This window comes from Tupaia chinensis, unplaced genomic scaffold (assembly GCF_000334495.1).
Source record: "Tupaia chinensis unplaced genomic scaffold, TupChi_1.0 Scaffold000253_1, whole genome shotgun sequence".
Classification (NCBI taxonomy): domain Eukaryota; kingdom Metazoa; phylum Chordata; class Mammalia; order Scandentia; family Tupaiidae; genus Tupaia; species Tupaia belangeri.
In genome coordinates this window covers 446,642-455,136 of record NW_006159733.1, presented here as the reverse complement: position 1 = coordinate 455,136, position 8,495 = coordinate 446,642, and the positions used below count along the sequence as shown (strand labels likewise).

Sequence of the window (8,495 nt, the reverse complement as noted above, 5' to 3'; positions counted from 1 at the left end):
CGCGGTTCACGTCCTGGACCCGGTGGCTTAAAACTCACGCCGGGCGCGTGTGCGTGCGTGCCCAAGATCCCGAGAGGAGAATGGAGGAGAAGGGATTGCGGCGTGACCATCCCCCCTGGGGGGTGATTTCTCGCTTTCTGTCTCTATGTCTCTCTCTCTGTCTGTCTGGCGAGCGCACGAGCCCTACAGTGAAAAATCTCTCTCAAAAAAAAAAAAAAGATTTACTTCAGTATCTGTACTACATAAAATGTCTGGCTTACGACAAAAAGTTAAGAGGCATATGGAGGAGCCCAGTAGGTGGTGTGGTGGTAAGGTACTTGGATCCCATATGGTCAACTATGTGGTTTGTCCTGGACCTACTGGCTTGAAAAATATGCCAGGTGTATGTGTGTGCATGCCCAAAGCCTAGAGAGAAGAATGAAGAAGGAGTTGTAATGTGGGCATTCTCCTGGCAAGTGCTTTCTCACTTTTCTCTCTCTGCGTCTCTCACTAGCAAGTGTATGTGCCCTATAGCAAACACACACACACACACAAGTAAAAGAGAAAAAAGGAATCACTACTATAGATTATTGATATATAACCATGTAGCAAAAGTGAATTAAAGAGACTTGAATGTATTACAACATAATGTTAGCAGGGATACCTTTGAATAATGGCATCAAGGATAATTTTTACTTATTGAAAGTTTTGTGTAAATAATAATCCATCATTTAGGTAATAATAAAAATAAATGAAATTAACATAAAAAAGAAAAATTATAATTTGAAATAAAAATATTACCATTTAGATTAATCTCAAAAATCAAACTGCCAAGAGTGTAGCAGTGGACTGAGGAGTCAGAGCTTCTTTGCACCCCTGACCCCAGATTGCAACAAGCACTCCAACAATGCCCTTGGACCTGCAGCTGCCCCTGAATCAAAGGACCCAGTCTGGGTTCAAAGAGCAAAGAAAACAAAAACTCAAGGAACATCCTACAAGAAGAAAAACAGGTTTTGCACACAAACAGGAAAATCTGATATTACCCAGTACGAGCAAGAGAATGTTGACACCTGAGGTCCAGGTTGAAGAAGGGAAAAAAGTTCAAAAACTTAAAATAAAAATGGCTGATAAAAAAGTGCCAGTAGACCTACAGGGAGCAGAAATAATGCAACAGTGGAAGAGAACTGTATTCCTTTAAAACCTTCTAACAAACTAACCAATTCAACCATACCAGTTGATGCAATTCTGAGGATGCTAATCAAACTCTGTAGTTGTTACTACAGATGATGGAAGATGATCCCCCAAGTCAATATATGACATTAAGCCAGGCATTTCACCTTAAGAATAATGATAAAAGAAGCAAATGACTATGAAGAAAAAAAAAAAAGGAAGATGCTAATATGCCTGAGAAACCTATCCTTGGATCTTATCGTGGCTAAATTGTGCAAGGTTAATTCATTTAGAAAACCTCTACGAGTCAAAGATGAGAGTTCTATAACAAAGAAACTTTCAACTACTGTCTCTAAAGTCACAAAGCCTCAGCCTGTCAACTCCAGCACTGTTGACAGTGAAAAGTGGTAGATCCTCAGATATGACTGCTACCACTTAATCTGCGAGCACATCTCAGAACACACAATGCGTGCGATCTCTTGTTAGAAGTCAATCCAATAATACCCAGGACACAGTGAAGCAAGGCATCAGTAGACCGTCTGCCAATGCTACAATCCAGAAAGGGCCTCGTGAAAAAGAACTATTACAATCCCAAATGCTTTTTTCTAGTGTCAAAACCAGTTCTTCTGAGGGCATAAAAAGAATTAAATCACTATCAAGAAGCATCACATATGAAATTATAGCCAGGCCTGCTTCATCTTCTAATACCAAACAAATAGAAAAATCAAAATCCATTGAGTAGCGAAGACACACTATAGCAAAAGCATCTACTGAGAGTAGTTGCTCAGCCCAAAGAACCTGCAGAAGAGAGAAAAGCTTGTTTGAGTGAGCACAAAGCTAGCATAGGAAGAATGCTGAAAAGGCCACCTACTTCAGTAGTTACCCAGCCTGAGTCTGAAGGACAAAATCAAAAACCAGTTGGGTCCTTTTGGACTGCCATGGCAGAAGAAGATGAACAGATTCCTTACTGAAAAACTGAACAAGACATTTTATGAATCCCTGAACCTGATTATTGAGGGATGACCAAAAGAAGAAATATTGGTCACACCTAATGACTTGATTAAAAATATTCCAGATGCCAAAACATTTGCTAAGTATTGGCTATGCCTTGCATGTACTGAATCAATCACAAGTCCTAGTGAAGATATTATTGCAATGGGAACCAGCAGTTAGCGTAATGGCTATGTCGCTGGACTCCCACGTAGTCGACCGCGGTTCACGTCCTGGACCTGGTGGCTTAAAACTCACGCCGGGCGCGTGTGCGTGTGTGCCCAAGATCCCGAGAGGAGAATGGAGGAGAAGGGATTGCGGCGTGACCATCCCCCCTGGGGGGTGATTTCTCGCTTTCTGTCTCTATGTCTCTGTCTGGCGAGTGCATGCGCCCTATAGCAAAAATCTCTCAAAAAATAAAAAAGATATTATTGCAATTTATGAGCAGGCCATTCTGGAAGGGGCTCAGTCAACAGAAGTGATATGGCATGTAATTGCAGATATTCTCACAATGAAGAATTAAGAAAAAGAAAGTCTGGGGGAAGTACTGTGGAGGACTGTGAAACCAAAGAGCAAACCCAAGAAGTCAACACGGAATATATAGGTGTACATTTTCAGCCAGACAACCAGAAATAGAGAATAAACATAATCGAAATGTGGTATTTCAAGACTGCGAAAAGGAGCAAGATGACAAAATAAAAGATTCAACTTGTGATATTAAAACGCCCCATACAAACTAGGGCAGCTTACCTAATTAAATATAATGTGTCTACTACTCTGTGCTTGCAAAGTGTAAAAAAGAAGGTGCAATTTGATTAAACAAATTCTACATTTAAAGAGCTGAAATTTCTGATAACAGTGAGATGATCTCAACTTCTTTTTTTAAAATTTAATTTTATTATCATAATCTTTTTTATATTACATTGAATCACATATATCTTTACAGTGTATTGCATTTCTTTTCCCAGCTTGATGATCATGCATGCATATCAGTCAAGACAAAGACATTACTATCCACATCATCATCATCAAATAGTTTTTCATCATTTTTTTCAGATGATTATTTATTTATTTATTTATTTTGGAGAGGTGTTTTTTTTTTTTTCTTTTTTTTTTGCTATAGGGCACGTGTGTTCGCCAGACAGAGAGAGACAGAGAGACAGAAAGTGAGAAATCTCCCCCCAGGCGGTATGACCACGCCGCAATCCCCTCTCCTCCATTCTCCTCTCGGGATCTTGGGCACGCATACACACCTGCTCAGCATGAGTTTTAAGCCACCGGGTCTGGGAAGCGAACCGCGGTCTACTACATGGGAGTTCAGCGACTTAGCCATTACGCTAACTACTGGTCCCTCAGATTATTATTTATTGCCATTATTTTTTTTAAAACATTCAATCATGATATATCATTTAGCTTGTATAAAGAATTTACCTGGGGACCAGCAGGTGGCATTGTGGTTAAGGTGCTGGACACTCCCACATGGCCGACCATGGTTCGAGTCCCGGACCTGGCAGCTTCCTTTCTCCCTTTCTCTCTTTCTCGCTGTGTCTCTCTCTGGTCAAATTAAAATAAATGAATGAATAAATAAAAATTAAATAAGTAATAATTAAAAAAAAAGAATTTACCCAATGTGAAATACTTCTCAGGCCAGTCTAGTTGAGAATACTATACATGTTTTCATCTACAGGTAATAAAACATTTCTGTGTCCCACTAATATCATGCCTCTGTATTTGTTCTCTTGCTCTCCTTCTCTATACTCTTCTCTTCTCCCACCCCATTCCACACTATCTTCAGCATCCATAACTATTTTCACTGCTTTTATGCCCTCTAATATTTCAATCTCTACCATAAAGTGCAGGTAGTCAGTATATATTAAGTGGATACATACAATATCTTTTTTTCATATCCTGGCTTGCTTCACTCAGCAATAGATCCTCCATATTTGACCACTTTCTATGGAATGCCAGGGTCATGTTTTTTATGGGTGAGTAGTATTCCATAGAATATATGTGCTACACTTTGTTCATCCTTTCATCTGTTTGTGGACATTTAGGTTGGTTCCATGTGTTAGCGGTCATGAATAATGCTGCAATAAACATTGATGTGCAAGTGCTTTTCCAGTTGAGCGTTCTCTTGTCCTTTGGGTAAATACCCAGAAGTGGGATTGCTGGATCAAATGGTAGTTCTTTTTGTAGATTTCTGAGGAATCTCCATAGTGTTTTCCACAGTGGCTGAACCAGTTTACATTCCCATCAACAGTGTAGGAGAGTTCCCTTTTCACCACATTCCTGCCAACATTATCACTCTTTGTATTTCTAATCTTTTCCATTCTGACAGGGGTTAGGTGGTATCTCATTGTGGTTTTGATCTGCATCTCCCTTACAGTGAGGGATGTTGAGCATTTTTTCATATGTTTTTTGGCTGTTTATATGTCTTCCTTAGAGAGATTTTTGTCCAGCTCATTTTCCTGTCTTTTAATTGGGTTAATCATTTTAATTTTTTCCAGGTTAAGCTGCTTGAGTTCCCTGTGTACTCTGGTTATCAGTCCCTTGTCTGAGGCATATTTTACAAAAATATTCTCCCATTCTGAGGGTTGTAGATTCACACTTGTTACTGTGTCCTTTGCTTTGCAGAAATTTCTTAATCCGGGACAAGCAGTTAGCGTAATGGTTATGTTGCTGGACTCCCATGTAGTAGACCGTGGTTAGAGTCCTGGACCTGGTGGTTTAAGTTCATGCTGGGCGTGTGTGCGTACATGCCCAAGATCCTGAGAGGAGAATGGAGAAGAAGGGATTGCGGCGTGGCCATCCCCCCTGGAGGGTGCTTTCTCACTTTCTATCTCTCTGTCTCTCTCTCTGTCTTTCTGGCGAGTGCACGTGCCCTATAGCAAAACCCTCTCCAAAAAAGAAAAAAAAAGAAATTTCTAAATCTAATATAATCCCACTTGTCTATTTTAGAGATTATTGCCTGTGATTTGGAGTCTTATTTACAAAGTCTTTACCTACTCCAATGTCTCCCAGAGTTTCCCCAGTATTTTCCACCAGTACTTTTATAGTTTAAATTCTTTTTATTTTTTATTTTTTTGGAGAGGTTTTTCGCTATAGGGTGCGTGCGCTCGCCAGACAGACAGGGAGAGACATAGAGACAGAAAGCGAGAAATCACCCCCCACGGGGGCAGTGACATAGCCATTATGCTAACTGCTGGTTCCCTATAGTTTGAATTCTTAAGTTCAGATCTTTGATCCATTTTGAGTTGATTTTTGTTAATGATGAAAGATGGTGATTCAGTTTCATCTTTCTGCAGGTGGATACCCAGTTTTCCCAACACCATTTGCTAAAAAGGTTTTCCTTTGCCCAATGGATTGACTGATATCCTTTGTCAAAAATCAGTTGGCTGTAAACTTTAGGGTTTATTTCTGGGGTATCTATTCTATTCTATTGGCCCAGCTGTCTATTTTTGTGCCAATACCCTGTTGTTTTGATTATCACAGCTTAATAGTATATTTTGGAATCAGGGAGTGATATGCCACCCACTCCAGTCTTCCTGAGCAGGATTTCTTTGTCAATATGAGGTCTTTTATGATTCCAGACAAATTCTATGATGGTCTTTTCTAGATCCATGAAGAATGTCTCTGGTATTTTGATTGAAATTGTGTTAAATGCATAGATTAATTTGGGTAGAATTGCCATTTTGATTATGTTTCTTTTTCCAACCCAGGAACATGGGATGTCCTTCCACTTCTTAATGTCATTTTCAATATCTTTTTAAAGATTTTCATGGTTTTCTTTGTAAAGGTCTTTGACTTCCTTAGGTTTATCCATATGTATCTTATACATTTTGCGGTTATGGTAAAGGGATTCCTTTCTTCAGCTCTACTTCATTCAACTTGTTCCTATATAGATATCCTATAGATTTTTATGTTGATTTTGTATCCTGCTACTTTACTGTATTCATTTACTACCTTGAGAAGTTTTTTCATGGAAACATTTGGACCTTCTAAGTATACCATCATGTCATCTGCAAATAGAGATATTTTCAACTTTTCTTTGCCTATTTGAATGCCTTTTATATTGTTCTCTTTCCTGATTGCATTGGCTAAGACTTCCAACACTATATTAAAAAGTAGTGGAGAAAGTGAGCAGCCTTGTCTAATACCAGTTTTTAGTGGAAAAGCTTTTAGCTTTCCCCCATTTGGTATAATGTTAGCTATAGGTTTTTTATAGATGACTTTAATTGTATTGAAAAACGACCCTTCTATACCAATCTTACTGAGAGTCTTAATCATGAAAGGATGTATTTTATCAAATGCTTTCTCTGCATCAATTGAAATGATCATATGGTCTTTATCTTTCTTTCCTCTAATATGGTGTATTATATTTATGGTCTTGCATATATTGAACTATACTTCCATCCTTGGAATAAAGCCTACCTGGTCGTGATGAATAATCTTTGTTATAAGTTGTTGGATACGGTTTGCTAGTATCTTGTTGAGAATCTTTGCATCTATATTCATCAGAGATATTGGTCTGTAGTTTTCCTCTTTTGTCATGTCCTTATCTGTTTTGGGAATAGAAACTCTGTAAAATGAATTTAAAGGTTTCCTCACGTTTGGATCTTTAGAAATAATTTGAGTAGGATAGGGGTTAACTCTTCCTTAAAAGTGTTGTGGAATTCAGAGGTGAAGCTGTCCAGACCTAGACTTTTCTTTGTTGGGAGGTTATTTATTACTGATTCAATCTCATGGCGTGTTATCAGTCTATTCAAGTTTTCTATGTCCTCCTGATTCAATCTTGGTAGATGGTACATATCCAGGAATTCGTCCATCTCCTCCATGTTCTCTTGTTTGTTGGCAGATAGTTGCTCATAGTATCCTGTAACGATGTTTTGTATTTCTGTTGTGTCTGTTGTAATGTTGCCTGTTTCATCACGTGTTTGATTAATCTGTTTTCTCTTTCTTCTTCTTCTTCTTTTTTTTTTTTTTTGAGAGGTTTTTGCCATAGGGCGCGTGCGCTCGCCAGACAGACAGAGACAGAGAGACAGAAAGCAAGAAATCACCCCCCGGGGGGATGGCCGTGCCACAATCCCTTCTCCCCCATTCTCCTCTCGGGATCTTGGGCTTGCATGCACACGTGCCCGGCATGAGTTTTAAGCCACCAGGTCCGGGCCTTGAACCGTGGTCGACTACATGGGAGTCCAGCGACATAGCTATTATGCTAACTGATGGTCCCCTCTCTGTTTCTTCTCACAGTCTTTGTCTTGAAGCCTATTTTGTCTGAAATCAGTTTTGCAACTCCAGCTTTTTTTTTTTTTTTTGATTTTCATTTGCATGGAATATCTTTTTCTAGCCCTTCACTTATAGTCTATGTATGTCTTTATTCATAAGATGTGCTTACTGTAGGCAACCGATAGAGGATTTCTATTTTTTTTTCTATTTTTTTTAATCCATTCAGCCAGACTGTGTCTCTTAATTGGAGAATTTAATCCATTAACATTCAATGTTATTATCAATATTTCTGGACCTGTTCCTATCATTAAGTGAGCCATTCTCTTGGTTGTTTTTTGTTCTCTTAAAACTGTCTGACTTTTTAGTTTTCCTGATATAGCACTCCCTTCAGAACCTCTTGAAGAGCTGGTCTGGAGTTGGTAAATTCCTTTAGGTTTTGTTTATCTGAGAATGTTTTTATCTTTTTTTCCCATATGAAGGATAATCTTACTGGGTATAGTATTCTTGGTTGAAATTGTTTTTCATGTAACACCTTGACTATATTTCCCCATTCTTTCCTTGCCTGCATTGTTTCCACCAAGAGGTCCGATGTTAGCTTGATGGTGTGACCTTTGTAGGTAATTTGATGTTTCCCACTTGCCAATTTTAATATCTTGTCTTTGTCTGTAATTTTGGCCAATCTGGCTATGATGTGCCTTGGAGAGGATCTTCGTGGCTTGATTCAATTTGGGTCTGCAAATTGGATTTCTTGGGTCTGGATATTTGAATGCCTCTCTAGGTTAGGAAAGTTTTCTTCCAGTATTTCATTAAATAAATGATCAATGCCCTTATTATTTCTTCCTCTTCTGGGATACCAATTATCCAGATGTTGGGGCACTTGATGGTATCTAGTATTTCTTGTATATTATCCTCATTCTTGTTTGTTTTCTCAATATTTTTGATACTTTTTTCTAGGTCACAGGTTTTGTCTTCTACATTTGAGATTAAATCTTCTGTGTGATCTAATCTACTTTTAATACTTTCAAGGGAGGTTTTAATTTCCTGTATCACATTCTTCGCCCGTAACAATTCCATTTGATTCTTTCTTTCTTTTTTTTTTTTTTTTTGGGGGGGTTTTTTTTTTGGGGGGG

General features: G+C 38.6%; 1 protein-coding gene and 1 pseudogene across 1 annotated transcript in view; one reads left to right on the top strand and one right to left on the bottom strand.

Annotated features, from left to right (window-relative positions):
* Positions 1 to 8,495, bottom strand: part of DNAH6 (dynein axonemal heavy chain 6) — a 314,451-nt gene that overhangs the window by 191,425 nt on the left and 114,531 nt on the right. The gene's annotated exons all lie outside the window — the stretch shown is intronic.
* LOC102480967 (cytoskeleton-associated protein 2-like) overlaps positions 1 to 8,495 on the top strand; it is a 10,729-nt pseudogene that overhangs the window by 1,022 nt on the left and 1,212 nt on the right.